The sequence below is a fragment of the Notolepis coatsorum genome (genome assembly GCF_963971535.1).
Source record: "Notolepis coatsorum genome assembly, contig: SCAFFOLD_3801, whole genome shotgun sequence".
Classification (NCBI taxonomy): domain Eukaryota; kingdom Metazoa; phylum Chordata; class Actinopteri; order Aulopiformes; family Paralepididae; genus Notolepis; species Notolepis coatsorum.
Window position 1 is genome coordinate 2,445 of NW_028170505.1, and position 13,076 is coordinate 15,520.

General features: G+C 42.4%; 1 pseudogene across 1 annotated transcript; it reads left to right on the forward strand.

The window, feature by feature from the left end:
- Positions 1–344: 344 nt before the first annotated feature.
- LOC311248505 lies at positions 345–12,245 on the forward strand (annotated as a pseudogene). The gene is made up of 13 exons (XR_014621030.1): positions 345–398; positions 510–545; positions 1,578–1,640; positions 2,182–2,244; positions 2,670–2,732; positions 2,946–3,008; positions 3,534–3,584; positions 4,906–5,004; positions 5,728–5,790; positions 7,921–7,956; positions 8,062–8,107; positions 11,376–11,527; positions 12,151–12,245. The product of XR_014621030.1 is annotated as an uncharacterized misc_RNA (transcript).
- The last annotated feature ends 831 nt before the right edge of the window (positions 12,246–13,076 follow it).

Genomic DNA, 13,076 nt, shown 5'->3' on the forward strand with positions numbered 1-13,076 from the left:
AATATGAGAAAAATATGAGAGAAAAGATAAACGGTGTAAACAATATAATTAATTCTGAATATAAAAATATGAGAAAAATAAACAAAGGTGCGTGGATGAGCGTCTGTATGCCCTATCGGTTATATTACACGTTACAATAAATATAGGCAATAAAGAATTCAAATCTGAGTATAATTGATGATACTATGAGTATTGACGGTGTGAAAGCGGTATCAGTGCATTCCTAGTTAAAGATGGACCTGTCTCAAACCCCGCCCCCCTCTTTCCTTGATCCTCCAATCACAACTGTCGCTTTCCTCTGACACACTGTGGTCATTGGCTGACCTCTGCTGTCTGTCCCACAGGGAGAGGGAGGAAGCTCTGGAGCCCCCGGCTTCCCCGGCCAGAAAGGAACCCCGGTAAGTCTCGTCACGCTGCAGAGTCGCAGAGCAACACAAACAAACTAAACATGAACATGGACATTGGATCACATTCGATGAGTAACTCACCCCCCTGTGTGTTTTTACTAGGGAACGGCTGGAGGACCTGGAGTCGCGGGAGAACTGGTAAGAATGTGTCATTTCTAGCGCTGTCAGGCGATAATTTTTTTTTAGCTAATTAATTACAGGATTTGTAATTAATTAATCGAATTAATCGCATTTTAATCGCATAACCATTTTAGGCCTGATATTCTATTATTCTATAATCATATTTCAAATTGCATGTGTCCGGATGGCAGAATTCAGTACTGTATCTACAAAACCTTCTGTTTAATCATCTTCCCTTTATTCATTTGCTTCGATTTTTCAGGTCTGGTCAATTTTACAGTCAAAGATAAAAAATAAAATAAAAAAATCATTGATATTCTCATTTGGTTCATTACAATCTACTCAAGCCTAGTAACAGACAGTATTTCTGACACTGGGAATACATTCCCTGAGATCCATAGATGTCCCTAGAATCAGATACCAAGAACATGCAAATGGACCATATTAAAAAAGTCTGTACATGTGTATTCTACGTTCTTATGGAATGAATGAGATAAAAAAAATATTTAAATAAAAAAATAAGATTTTCTTTATTTCTTTTATTAATTTTGAGTTAATTTTCATAACGCGATAATTTGCTGTGTAATTAATTAATCGAATTGACGCGATAAACTGACAGCCCTAGTACTCAGTATGTGTTGTGTTTAGGGATGGGTACCGAATCCGGTACTTTTAATTAAGGGTACCGATCTAATCACGTCGGTACTACCGAGTACCGATTCACGTGAGATCCACCGGTGCCACATTTCGGTACTGTAAAAAAAAAGAAAAAAACGCTAAACGAAACATATGAAATGTGCTATGAAATTCTATTATATATATTAACAAATTGTTCCAAATAAATAATAATGATAATAAATAATTTGAAGTTTGGATACATTTTTTACAACTGAGGTAGGTAGATTACATTTTTTGAGACCAAAGTACAGAAAAAAGGTACCGTTGGGTACCGGTATCGATTCACAGGTACCGGTTCAAATGTGAACGGTATACCCAACCCCAGTTGTGTTGTCGTGGCGACGTCGTCTCATGATTGTTCTGCTCTCTCAGGGGAGAAGAGGAGACTTTGGAACAAAGGGCGCTCAAGGTCCGGACGGACTCGGAGGGGAAAAGGTATCAGCTGCGACACACGTGATGTACACACACACACACACACACACACACACACACACACACACACACACACACACACACACACACACACACACACACACACACACACACACACACACCTGCACATGCACATGTTAGCACATATTTTGATGATGAACTTTTTGGCTTCTATTAACCCAGGGATTCCCAAACAAATATTTTGTGGACAGGCGACCCCCGTAGTGAGGTCAGAAATGGTCATGTGTGTTCACATTCACGTCATGTACTACACGTTGTTACAAGAGTGTATGAGCCCTTTCATAGTTTGACAGTCGGATATTGATGCAGTTATTTTAGTCTGAGTAGGATGTTTTCTAGGGGGAAAGCATGTAGCATTTCTGTATGGAAAGCATGTAGTCCTTCTCATATAATACTTGTTGTGACTCCCCTCCACCACTAGGGGAGCAGCTCTAAGGATGGGACTTGGTTTACTTTGGTAAACACACACACAATACCAAATGTTTTCTTGACTAGCTGATTTGATCATGGTTTTGTCTTTCAGGGTGAAATGGGTTCAGAGGGATTGAGAGGACTTTCAGGTGAAGGAGGGAGCAAGGGCACAAAGGTGAGGAGACCCTAATCCTTATACCCTACACACTAAACCCCTATACCCTACTACACCAGGGGTAGGCAATTAAGTTTGGCCTCGGGCCAAATTATTTCCAAGCCATTGTAACCAAAAACAATGGCTAATTTAATATGTTGATAGTGAAAATGTTTTACTCTGTGACAGACCACCTTATAACTAACTTAGACATACATTTGTGGCAGAGGCAGAGAATGGATCAAAATAAACTAGCTGCATAGGTGGCATAATAAACTGTAAACGACATACACATTTGCACTGAACATTATACCTTTGTCTTTTTGCCATTTTATTATAAAACCAGAGACAAGCGCCTCTCTCTATCGCTCTATATCCCCTACCCGTATCTAAAACCCACTCTCATACATCGGATCAGTGTCTAAATTCTGTGTATTCTGTATCAGGGAGACAATGGCCTGCCAGGACCCAGAGGCCAACCGGGATCGCCAGGAGACCTAGGAAAAAATGTAGGTCAAAGGTCACCTGGCTATGCGTGTGCATGTGTGTCTGCTGAGAGTAGCCTACGTGCTTCAAACCAAATCAAAACAATCTCTTATCTTGAGATGAGCTCTTATCTAGACTACTACTATCTAGAATAGTTATTAATATAAACATGATGTCAACATGATGTTTTCATCTTGGATTCCATTACTGTTTTATAACCATGGTTTGTGTCCTAGGGCACCCGGGGTGATTTTGGTGACGCTGGGCCAAGAGGAGAGTCTGGAGCGCTTGGACCAAAGGTGTGTGTCTGTGCGTGTGTGTGTGTGTGTGTGTGTGTGTGTGTGTGTGTGTGTGTGTGTGTGTGTGTGTGTGTGTGCGTGTGCGCGCGCGCGTGTGTGTATGTATCTGACTGTCTGTCTTTCTCTCTGTCTGTCTTTCTCTCTGTCTGTCTCTCTGTCTGTCTGTCTGTGCTTATGTGTGTGTGCATGCGTGTGTGTGTGTGTGTGTATCTGACTGTCTGTCTGTCTTTCTCTCTGTCTGTCTGTCTGTCTGTCTGTCTGTCTGTCTGTCTGTCTGTCTGTCTGTCTGTCTGTCTGTCTGTCTGTCTGTCTGTGTTTGTGTGTGTGTGTGTGTGTGTGTGTGTGTGTGTGTGTGTTTGTGTCTATGTCTATCTGTCTTTCTCTCTGTCTGTGTCTGTATGTGTTTGTATCTACGTCTGTGTCTCTGTGTGTTTGTGTCTCTGTGAAATATACATACATAATACATATGCTACACGTCACTTCCTCTAATTGGTTATTTTGACCGTTCATTTCATCTGCGTTCAGGGGGACGCAGGAAGACCTGGCTTCAGCTACCCTGGATCAAGAGGAGGATCGGTAACATAAACATCCTGTCTCTATGCTTAGACAAGATACCGCAGGCTGGACGACATGGACAAAATATGAATTTAATATGAATATAAAAATATGAATATAGAAAAGATTACATTACAGTATCACATAGGGGTGTAACGATGCGACCTCACAACGATTAATTTCGATTACGATTATTCAGGCAACGATTCAATGCATCATGAAATCTCTTCATTTGACCACGATTCGATTCATTTTCGATAAATTTTCTATCAGTTAATTCCCCAATAAATGTTGAATACACAAATGTGGCTGGGGGAACTGATTCACTGACTATATAGGTCACAAAAAACAAAAACAAAACATTAAAAAAAAAAAAAAATGTCTTTCGATTATAATCGATTCTAACATTTTCAAATCGATGCAGTTGAATCGTCACATTAGAATCGATGCATTTCGATTAATCGATGCATCGTTACACCCCTAGTATCACAATATTTATCTTAGTTTTGATAGTATAAAGGTACTTTGTTTTCAAGTACAAATTGCAATGTGATATGACATTTATCATGTTGTTATATTGTACTACAATGTTCATGGTGCTATTTCATTCACCTTCATCATTCATCCTTTTTTAACACTGCTGCATGGAATTCTTTTTTATTAACAAAAAAATATACAGTGTGCATATATCTTTACAATATGTACAGTATATATCGTGGACAGCAGTATTGTAAAAACCCATACCTCTCTCTGTCTGCATGGGTCCATGGCGGTACATCGCCCAGCCCTAAAGACACCTGGATTAAACATTCACATGCACATTCACTGGCCACCTCAGACCCACTCCTATCTGAGCTCCGTGAGGGTCATCAAAAGAGAAGCCGCCTATTCTCGGTCCTCGCTCCACAATGGTGGAAGGAACTTCCCACCACAGTTAGGACGGCCGAAACATGATCAATATTTCGCTGTCTACTAAAAACACACTTCTTCAATCAATATCTGAAAAAAAATATTTAAAAAAAATTACGAATCTTCTTACTGTCCTATACTACCATGCACTCCTCCTACTATACTAATATGTCATGTCTATGCACTCAATACTGCAGCAGCACCCAAGTTTCACCACTGTTTGATGAACATTGTTACTCAGCTGAAAGAGTTGTACCCTTCCTGCTGACTTGTCGTACTGAACTTGTAAGTCGCTTTGGATAAAAGCGTTCAGCTAAATGACAAAATGTAAATGTAAGCATGCACATTCAGACACCCAACTACTGTAGGATGCTACCTGTGGATCCCCGAACACTCTTGCACATTATTGTAAAGACACTCCTGTGTTCTGTAGGGTGACCGAGGAGAGAACGGCAACCCGGGACCCAGGGGCAGCAGGGGAGACTGTGGCCAGAAGGGAGGCCCCGGAGTCACAGGAAGCCTGGGAGATGGCGTGAGTAACACTGCATGCGTCGCAACTAGGGATGTCCGATATTATCGGCCTATCGATATTATCGGCCGATATTGGCATTAAAATGTAATATCGGAAATTATCTGTATAGTTTTCTTTTTTTTAATACATTTATTTAACATTTATTTACCCAGGCAAGCAAGTAAGAACAAATTCTTATTTTATTTATTGTCAAAAGTATGCATAATGTTGTGTTAATTCCACGACAAGAGATATGCAATGTTAATTACCTGAAATGATTCAGTTTTTTTGGGGGGGGGGAACCCCGCATATATCGGTACCGGTTGATATCGGTATCGGAAATTAAGAGTTGGACAATATCGGTATATCGGATATCGGTAAAAAAGCCAATATCGAACATCCCTAGTCGCAACCTTATGTACCCTATGGGCGCGACAGTGGCTCAGGAGGTAGAGCAGTCATCCGGTAATCGGGAGGTTCCCGGTTCGATTCCCGCTCCTCGTGGGCAGCCTGTCGAAGTGTCCTTGAGCAAGACACTTAACCCCTAATTGCTCCCGATGAGCAGGTTGGCACCTCGCATGGTCGCCTCCGCCGTCGGTGTGTGAATGTGTGAGTGAATGGGTAAAATGTGAGGAAGAAATTGTAAAGCCGTTGTATAAATGCAGCCATTTACCATTTACCCTGATTTTGGAGGAGTTGGCCTTGGAGTCAGAACCTGTGTCTTTGCTTCTCTGTTTCTAACAGGGTGAGGCGGGACCTCAGGGGGAACCTGGATACAGAGGCCCCAGAGGAGAGGGGGGGCGGGACGTGAGTAAACATGAATATATACAGTACACACTAGTGTTGTCAGAGTGGGCGGGGCGTGAGTAAACATGAATATATACAGTACACACTAGTGTTGTCAGAGTGGGCGGGGCGTGAATATAGGGAGGTGTAGTGGTTACGTCATTGCTGTTTCCGGCCAGTCCACCATCTTGAAAACGCAATGTATTTTCCCATTGGCCATTTCTAAATCAGCTCGTTTTAAAACAAATAAAGCAGGAACATTTGCATGGTGTACCTTTCTGTGCATATTCATCCACAACATATAGCTCAACATGAAAATATTCGCAATTAATCGTAAAAGATAATAGCTGAATTTTATTTCAACCATTGATTGATTGATTGATTGATTGATTGAAAAGTTTATTAACAGATTGCAGAATGGGTACAGTACAGTACAGCTCAATACATACAATTGTTAAGGGGATGCAGACCAGAGAAAGACTTTCGTCTTGTTTACATCAGGGTCCCCCATTTTCAATTCATCATAACATATATGACATACATGACATACAGATAGACAGTACTGCTACATCTATACATTTATGACATATCAGATTTGCAAATACAGTACTGTTTGTGATACAAAAAGTGTCCAGAAAAAGAGTGTATATACATTTGACGTAGAAACTGTACATTGGAGGAGGTTGGGTGGGTGGGGTGGGGTTGGGTGGGTGGGGGCTGTACATTGGAGGTGGGGGGGGGGGGGGGGTTGGGTACGGGGGGGGGACACTGTACACTGTACATTGGAATACTGACAAAGCCATACTTGGTCATTTACTGTACAAAAATGCTTAAAGAATTATGTTAGTGATAGAAGGGAACTCATTTTGTGCAAAAATGGAAAGCTTTTCAATGTTCATGACGCAGAATTGTTACAATAGCCCATAATCCATTTTCCCAATGATAAATCCCTATACGGGTGGACCTCTTGGGCGGTCCAAAGTGACGTCAGCCTACACCTCCCTATAAGGTACACACTAGTGTTGTCAGGGCCGCGGCTTTCGCAAATAAAGTGAGATCATGACCTGTCTCAGGCGGCTACGTTGATCCGTCACTGAACGGATAGAAAGTATTTTGTATTTGTATTTTAAAGAATGCACAATAACCGTATTGTGTAGGAGAAGTTTAGAAGCCTAGAGGCTTATAGAGAACGTCCCCTATTTTGTAAAATCAAACATACAGAAATATACATATTATTTTAAAAATACCAGTAATACATTCAAAATATATGTGTAAATACAAACATACATACACACAGTACATACATGCATATATACTGCATACATAATAATAATAATAATAATAATAATAATAATAATAATAATAATAATAATAATAATAATAATAATAATAATAATAATAATAATAATAATAATAATAATAATAATAATAATAATAATAAAATAATAATAATAATAATAATAATAATAATAATAATAATAATAATAATAATAATAATAATACATAACCACCTACCGACCTGCCTACAAACCTACACACCCACATAACCAAATGCATACATACATGTAGACCTATTTATCTATCTACTGTAGATAAATCTAAAGTAGATGGAAGATATTACTGTCCGTTTGTATTTTTAAACATTAAAATTTCTTTTAAATTAGAACCCAACATAACCGCACCTTTGTGGGTGGTCATGTGTCTGTCAGTTCCAGAACTTCACCCTCTCCAAAATGTTTCTGTCCAACAACACAGACACAAGAAGACATTCGCGGCGTTGACCCTGTCCAACAAACGGATTCTCCTCATTGAAAAGGAATTCAAAACAGACGTAGACGGACAGACACAAGTCAAAGTCACCCAGATCGTGTGGTTTTTGGCCGTAATACTAGTCTTGAGACCAGGACCAGTCCAAAGAACTCCATCACTGGAGCTAAACCGGGGTTGGACTTAATTTAGCTTTCGTTTGTGCATTCCGATGTCCTTTTTGGAATGCCAAAACCCAAACACAGGAAAAAACACAGCCGACCTTTTCAAAACCCTGATTGTATACAAATCCATCCTATCTACCACCTGCCGTAAACAAGACGTTTGAGTTGGCCGCTGTACCGCAGGACAGGATGTGATGTCACGCTGTCTCTTTCCCTGCAGGGGGATCCCGGTCCAGAGGGAGATCCTGGCCTCACAGTAAGAACCTTTCAAATCACTTGACCCATTTGATCTCTGACTGAGCAGGAGTAATGTTGACCATTAGAGCAGTAGATGTGATAACATGTGCTGTTGTGATTGTAGGAGTGTGATGTCATGAACTACATCAGAGAGACCTGTGGCTGCTGTGGTGAGTTTGATCAAGACATTACAATGACTTTCAAGTTTAAATTTAGTGTATCATTTGATTTCCAGATATGCATCTCCTGGTGGACAACATGGACCTATGAAGTCCACCATATTGGAATATCCACCATTTAGAATTTTTGGAAAACCACTTTTTCCCCTACTCCCCCTAGCCTGTTCACCTGATTTTCACCAATGTTGCTGTTTGGAATCTGGTGACTAACATCTTTAAATGTGTAATTTATATAATTGATCATAATAATTGATGCCAAACCATATGACCGTCGGGTCTAATCAAACTTAGAGGGGAAACGCATGGTGAACAGGAAGTGACTCATTACTTGTGAACGCACCGTCCAATTTCCGCCAAACAAATGTTTTCCTTACAATAGCAAGGAGGCCTGTGAAGTTCTGAGTTATCTAGCCTTATGGCACTATTCTCATAAAACTAAGCACATTAACTACATGGTCACAAAAGGTGGATTGAGAATTTGGGCTGTTCTGGGGATATATACCCACCATTGGCCACCGACAACACTAGTTTTCATATTGAAAAGATAAGTCAACAAGACGAGGCAAAGAGCAAGGATAACAAATCAATTAAAACACGTACAGCTTGATTGACAACGGTTGGAGACAGACAACTCTACAACAGAGGGGAGAATCTCAAGCTTTAAGGACTGTTGGAGTTCATTCCATGAGCTAGAAGCATCATAGTGAAATGCAGATTTATGCTGTTCAGAGCAAACTCAGAGGACCTTAAAGTGGAAATGAAGCAGTGCGATAAATACATATTCATAGCATCACATTAGTATTTAGATAAGCCACAGAAGAAATCACGTTATAAAAATAAGCAGTTTCTAAGAAAAAACGATTTGTTGTGTGCATTTCTGAAGCATTTAGCATTATGGGCGCGGCCATTTTGTTGCTGACGTCATGCCACTGGTTGGGTGTATACACTGCTGGTTAGCTGCCTATAGTGAATGGGTCAGTCAGTAAATAAAATGTTGCCTACAAAACAACGGGACCGCGGTGGTTCTGTTTGTATTGCTCCTGGCTGTTCAAACTAATTTTACCATGTGAGAGAGAGGAAAGTTGGTTAATTTCCACAAACTACCAGTGAAAAAAACAGTGTTGTTGGCACGTTGGCTCAGGCTGGCTGCACTCAGGCGGCGCGACCAGCCTGTTGGACAGGGAAGGAGGATCTGCAGCGAACACTTCATTGCCTCGGATTATGTTGTTGGGGGTGGAAGGTTTGTCCAGAAGACCACTAATCAGCTGAAGCCTGATGCGGTTCCCTCGGTCTTCGACAGACAGACCGGCGTTAGCTCTCGGGAGCGATCGCTAGCTAGTTGGCACCAGCCGGGGACCGGAGTTAGCTCTCGGGAGCGTTCGCTAGCTAGTTAGCACCAGCCGGGGACCGGCGTTAGCAACCGGGAGCATCGCGGAGCATTCAGCCTGCTGGCTACCTAGATCCACTTCAACCAGCGTCGCGGAGCATTCAGCCTGCTGGCTACACAGCTTGTCGGTGTGCTGGAACCTCGGCAAGCTAACGGTAGCTGGCTACATAGCTTGTCGGTGTGCTGGAACCTCGGCAAGCTAACGGTAGCTGGCTACACAGCTTGTCGGTGTGCTGGAGCCTCTGCAAGCTAACGGTAGCTGGCTACACAGCTTGTCGGTGTGCTAATAGCCTCGGCAAGCTAACGGTAGCTGGCTCCAGGCTATTAGCACATCGACAAGCTGCTGGAGCTCCCGACGCTCGGCTGGTTGAAGTGGATCTAGGTAGCCAGCAGGCTGAATGCTCCGCGACGCTCCCGAGAGCTAACTCCGGTCCCCGGCTGGTGCCAACTAGCTAGCGATCGCTCCCGAGAGCTAACGCCGGTCTGTCTGTCGAAGACCGAGGGAACCGCATCAGGCTTCAGCTGATTAGTGGTCTTCTGGACAAACCTTCCACCCCCAACAACATAATCCGAGGCAATGAAGTGTTCGCTGCAGATCCTCCTTCCCTGTCCAACAGGCTGGTCGCGCCGCCTGAGTGCAGCCAGCCTGAGCCAACGTGCCAACAACACTGTTTTTTTCACTGGTAGTTTGTGGAAATTAACCAACTTTCCTCTCTCTCACATGGTAAAATTTGTTTGAACAGCCAGGAGCAATACAAACAGAACCACCGCGGTCCCGTTGTTTTGTAGGCAACATTTTATTTGCTGACTGACCCATTCACTATAGGCAGCTAACCAGCAGTGTATACACCCAACCAGCGGCATGACGTCAGCCATGACGTCAGCAACAAAATGGCGGCGCCCATGTTGAAAACAGGGATATTATATTATATTTTTCAGACAAATAAGATAGATTTCACATTTAATTATAGAACCCTGTCTTACACAAGGTACACAACAAACAAACTAGGATCACATTGCTCACTGCTTCATTTCCACTTTAAGGACCAGCCAGTTACTAGGATGGCTTTATTTAAACAGGTAAAATCACATTGAGACCGAGGTATCTTACCAATAAGGGCCTTAAAAATGAACAAATACCAGTGTTTGTTGCGCCTCTCAGTCCGCCAAATATGTTGTTGAACAGAGGAGTGTGGGTAGAGTCTGTTAACCCTTTCACTACCACACTACAGAAGGTTAACCTTTCACTGCCACACGACAACGGGTTAACCCTTTCACAACCACACTACAGAAGGTTAACCCTTTCACTACCACACTACAGACGGTTAAACTTTCACTACCACACTACAGAATGGTTAACCCTTTCACTGCGACAATACAGAATGTTAACCCTTTCACTGCCACACGACAACGGATTAACCCTTTCACAACCACACTACAGAAGGTTAACCCTTTCACTACCACACTACAGACGGTTAACCCTTTCACTGAGACCATACATAAGGTTAACCCTTTCACTGCCACACGACAACGGATTAACCCTTTCACAACCACACTACAGAAGGTTAACCCTTTCACTACCACACTACAGACGGTTAACCCTTTCACTACCACACTACAGAAGGCTTTCACTACCACACTACAGAAGGTTAACCCTTTCACTACCACACTACAGAAGGTTAACCCTTTCACTACCACACTACAGAAGGTTAACCCTTTCACTACCACACTACAGAAGGTTAACCTTTCACTACCACACTACAGACGGTTACCTTCTGTAGTGTGGTTAATGTATTCCGCTAGTGTTGGTTCCTCACCGTGCCCACGTGCCTGTTCCTCACCGTGCCCGTGTGTCTGTGTTTCTGCCTGCAGACTGCGAGAAGCGCTGCGGTGCCCTGGACATTGTCTTTGTGATTGACAGCTCTGAGTCTGTGGGTCTGACTAACTTCACTCTGGAGAAGAACTTTGTCATCAACACATCAACAGACTAGGATCCATCGCCAAGGACCCCAGCTCAGTGACAGGTGCCGACCGGCCCATTGTTTGGTCCATGTTCTCTCGCGTCTGACCGTGAATGCGTTGGAATGCACTGTTTTCTTTTTGTTTGTTTGGTTGTTTGTGTTTTTATGAAGTAGGTACAGTGGTGCTCCGTAAGGTATATCATGTTACACGTGTTGATTTGACATGGGTGTATCTCGGCCAGACAGAGGGAGGTGCGTAAGAAACGCCCCTCTTGAGGCAACGTATTATTATATATAAATTAAGAAATCCCAACCAATCAATTGGTCGGAAAAATTGACGACTGTGGTCGAAGACAGCGCCCTAGTATACACACACACATACAGTAAAGCAAATATATAAAGCACACACATTATGCGTGTATGTGTGTGTGTGCCTGTGTGTGTGCCTGTGCGTGTGTGTAAGTGTTTGCGCGTGTCTGTGTGCCTGTGTGTGTGTGTGTGCGTGTGCCTGTGTGTGTGAGTTTGTATGTGCGTGTGCCTGTGTTTGCGCGTGCCTGTGTGTGCCTGTGTGCGTGCATGTGTGTGTAGGTGTGTGTGTGTGTGTGTGTGTGTGTGTGTGTGTGTGTGTGTGTGTGTGTGTGTGTGTGTGTGTGTGTGTGTGTGTACTAACATGTGCTTCTCTTCAGGTACAAGGGTAGGAGTTGTACAGTACAGTCACAGTGGAACTTTCCAGGCCATTCATCTCAATGACTCCAAGATTGACTCACTTAGTGCTTTCAAGGTAAATAAACACACACACACACACACACACACACACACACACACACACACACACACACACACACACGCACACACACACACACACACACACACACACACACACACACACACGCACGCACGCACGCACACACACACACACACACACACACACACACACACACACACACACACACACACACACACAGAGAGAATGACTGTTTTTTGGTCGACTTTGATGCAATGACTCATTCACTTCAGTGTTAAAACGTCACTATAATACTAAAATATAATAAGGAATAATATAATAACTATAATAATGCCACTTCAAGAAACAAAACAACAGGCACTGCTCAGGTTTATGTAAGTGAATCAGTCATCTGCTCATTGAAATGCCTTCTTTGCGATCTACAAAAATAAAGATGGCGGTAATGTGAATAAGGCGAATTCTTACTGAGCGCATTCACACTGATATCTTTATATTCTGGATACTTGGGTCAGTGAAGGTAAACTTCATTCTGTATCCTATCCTGTCTACAATAAACCAAATAAACTGTTATCCCAGTGTGGGGGAAACCATAGAGGACATCTGAGATCATTTACATGTCAGTCAAATGGCTGGCTGATGGTTGCAGGTGTGTGTAAACAACTCTGTGATAAAGTTTAAAAAACATTACCAATGTAAACCAACCTTTTACAAGATCAAAAGTATACGTAAAACTGTCGGCGCTCATATCAAAGGCTCAGACAATAACATTTCTGAGTGAATAGAATATCTTCAATCCAATAAACCACTAAACAAAGTCAGTACAGCGTCATACTGCAATCAGAGATTGGGGCTAGATCCACAAAGAAT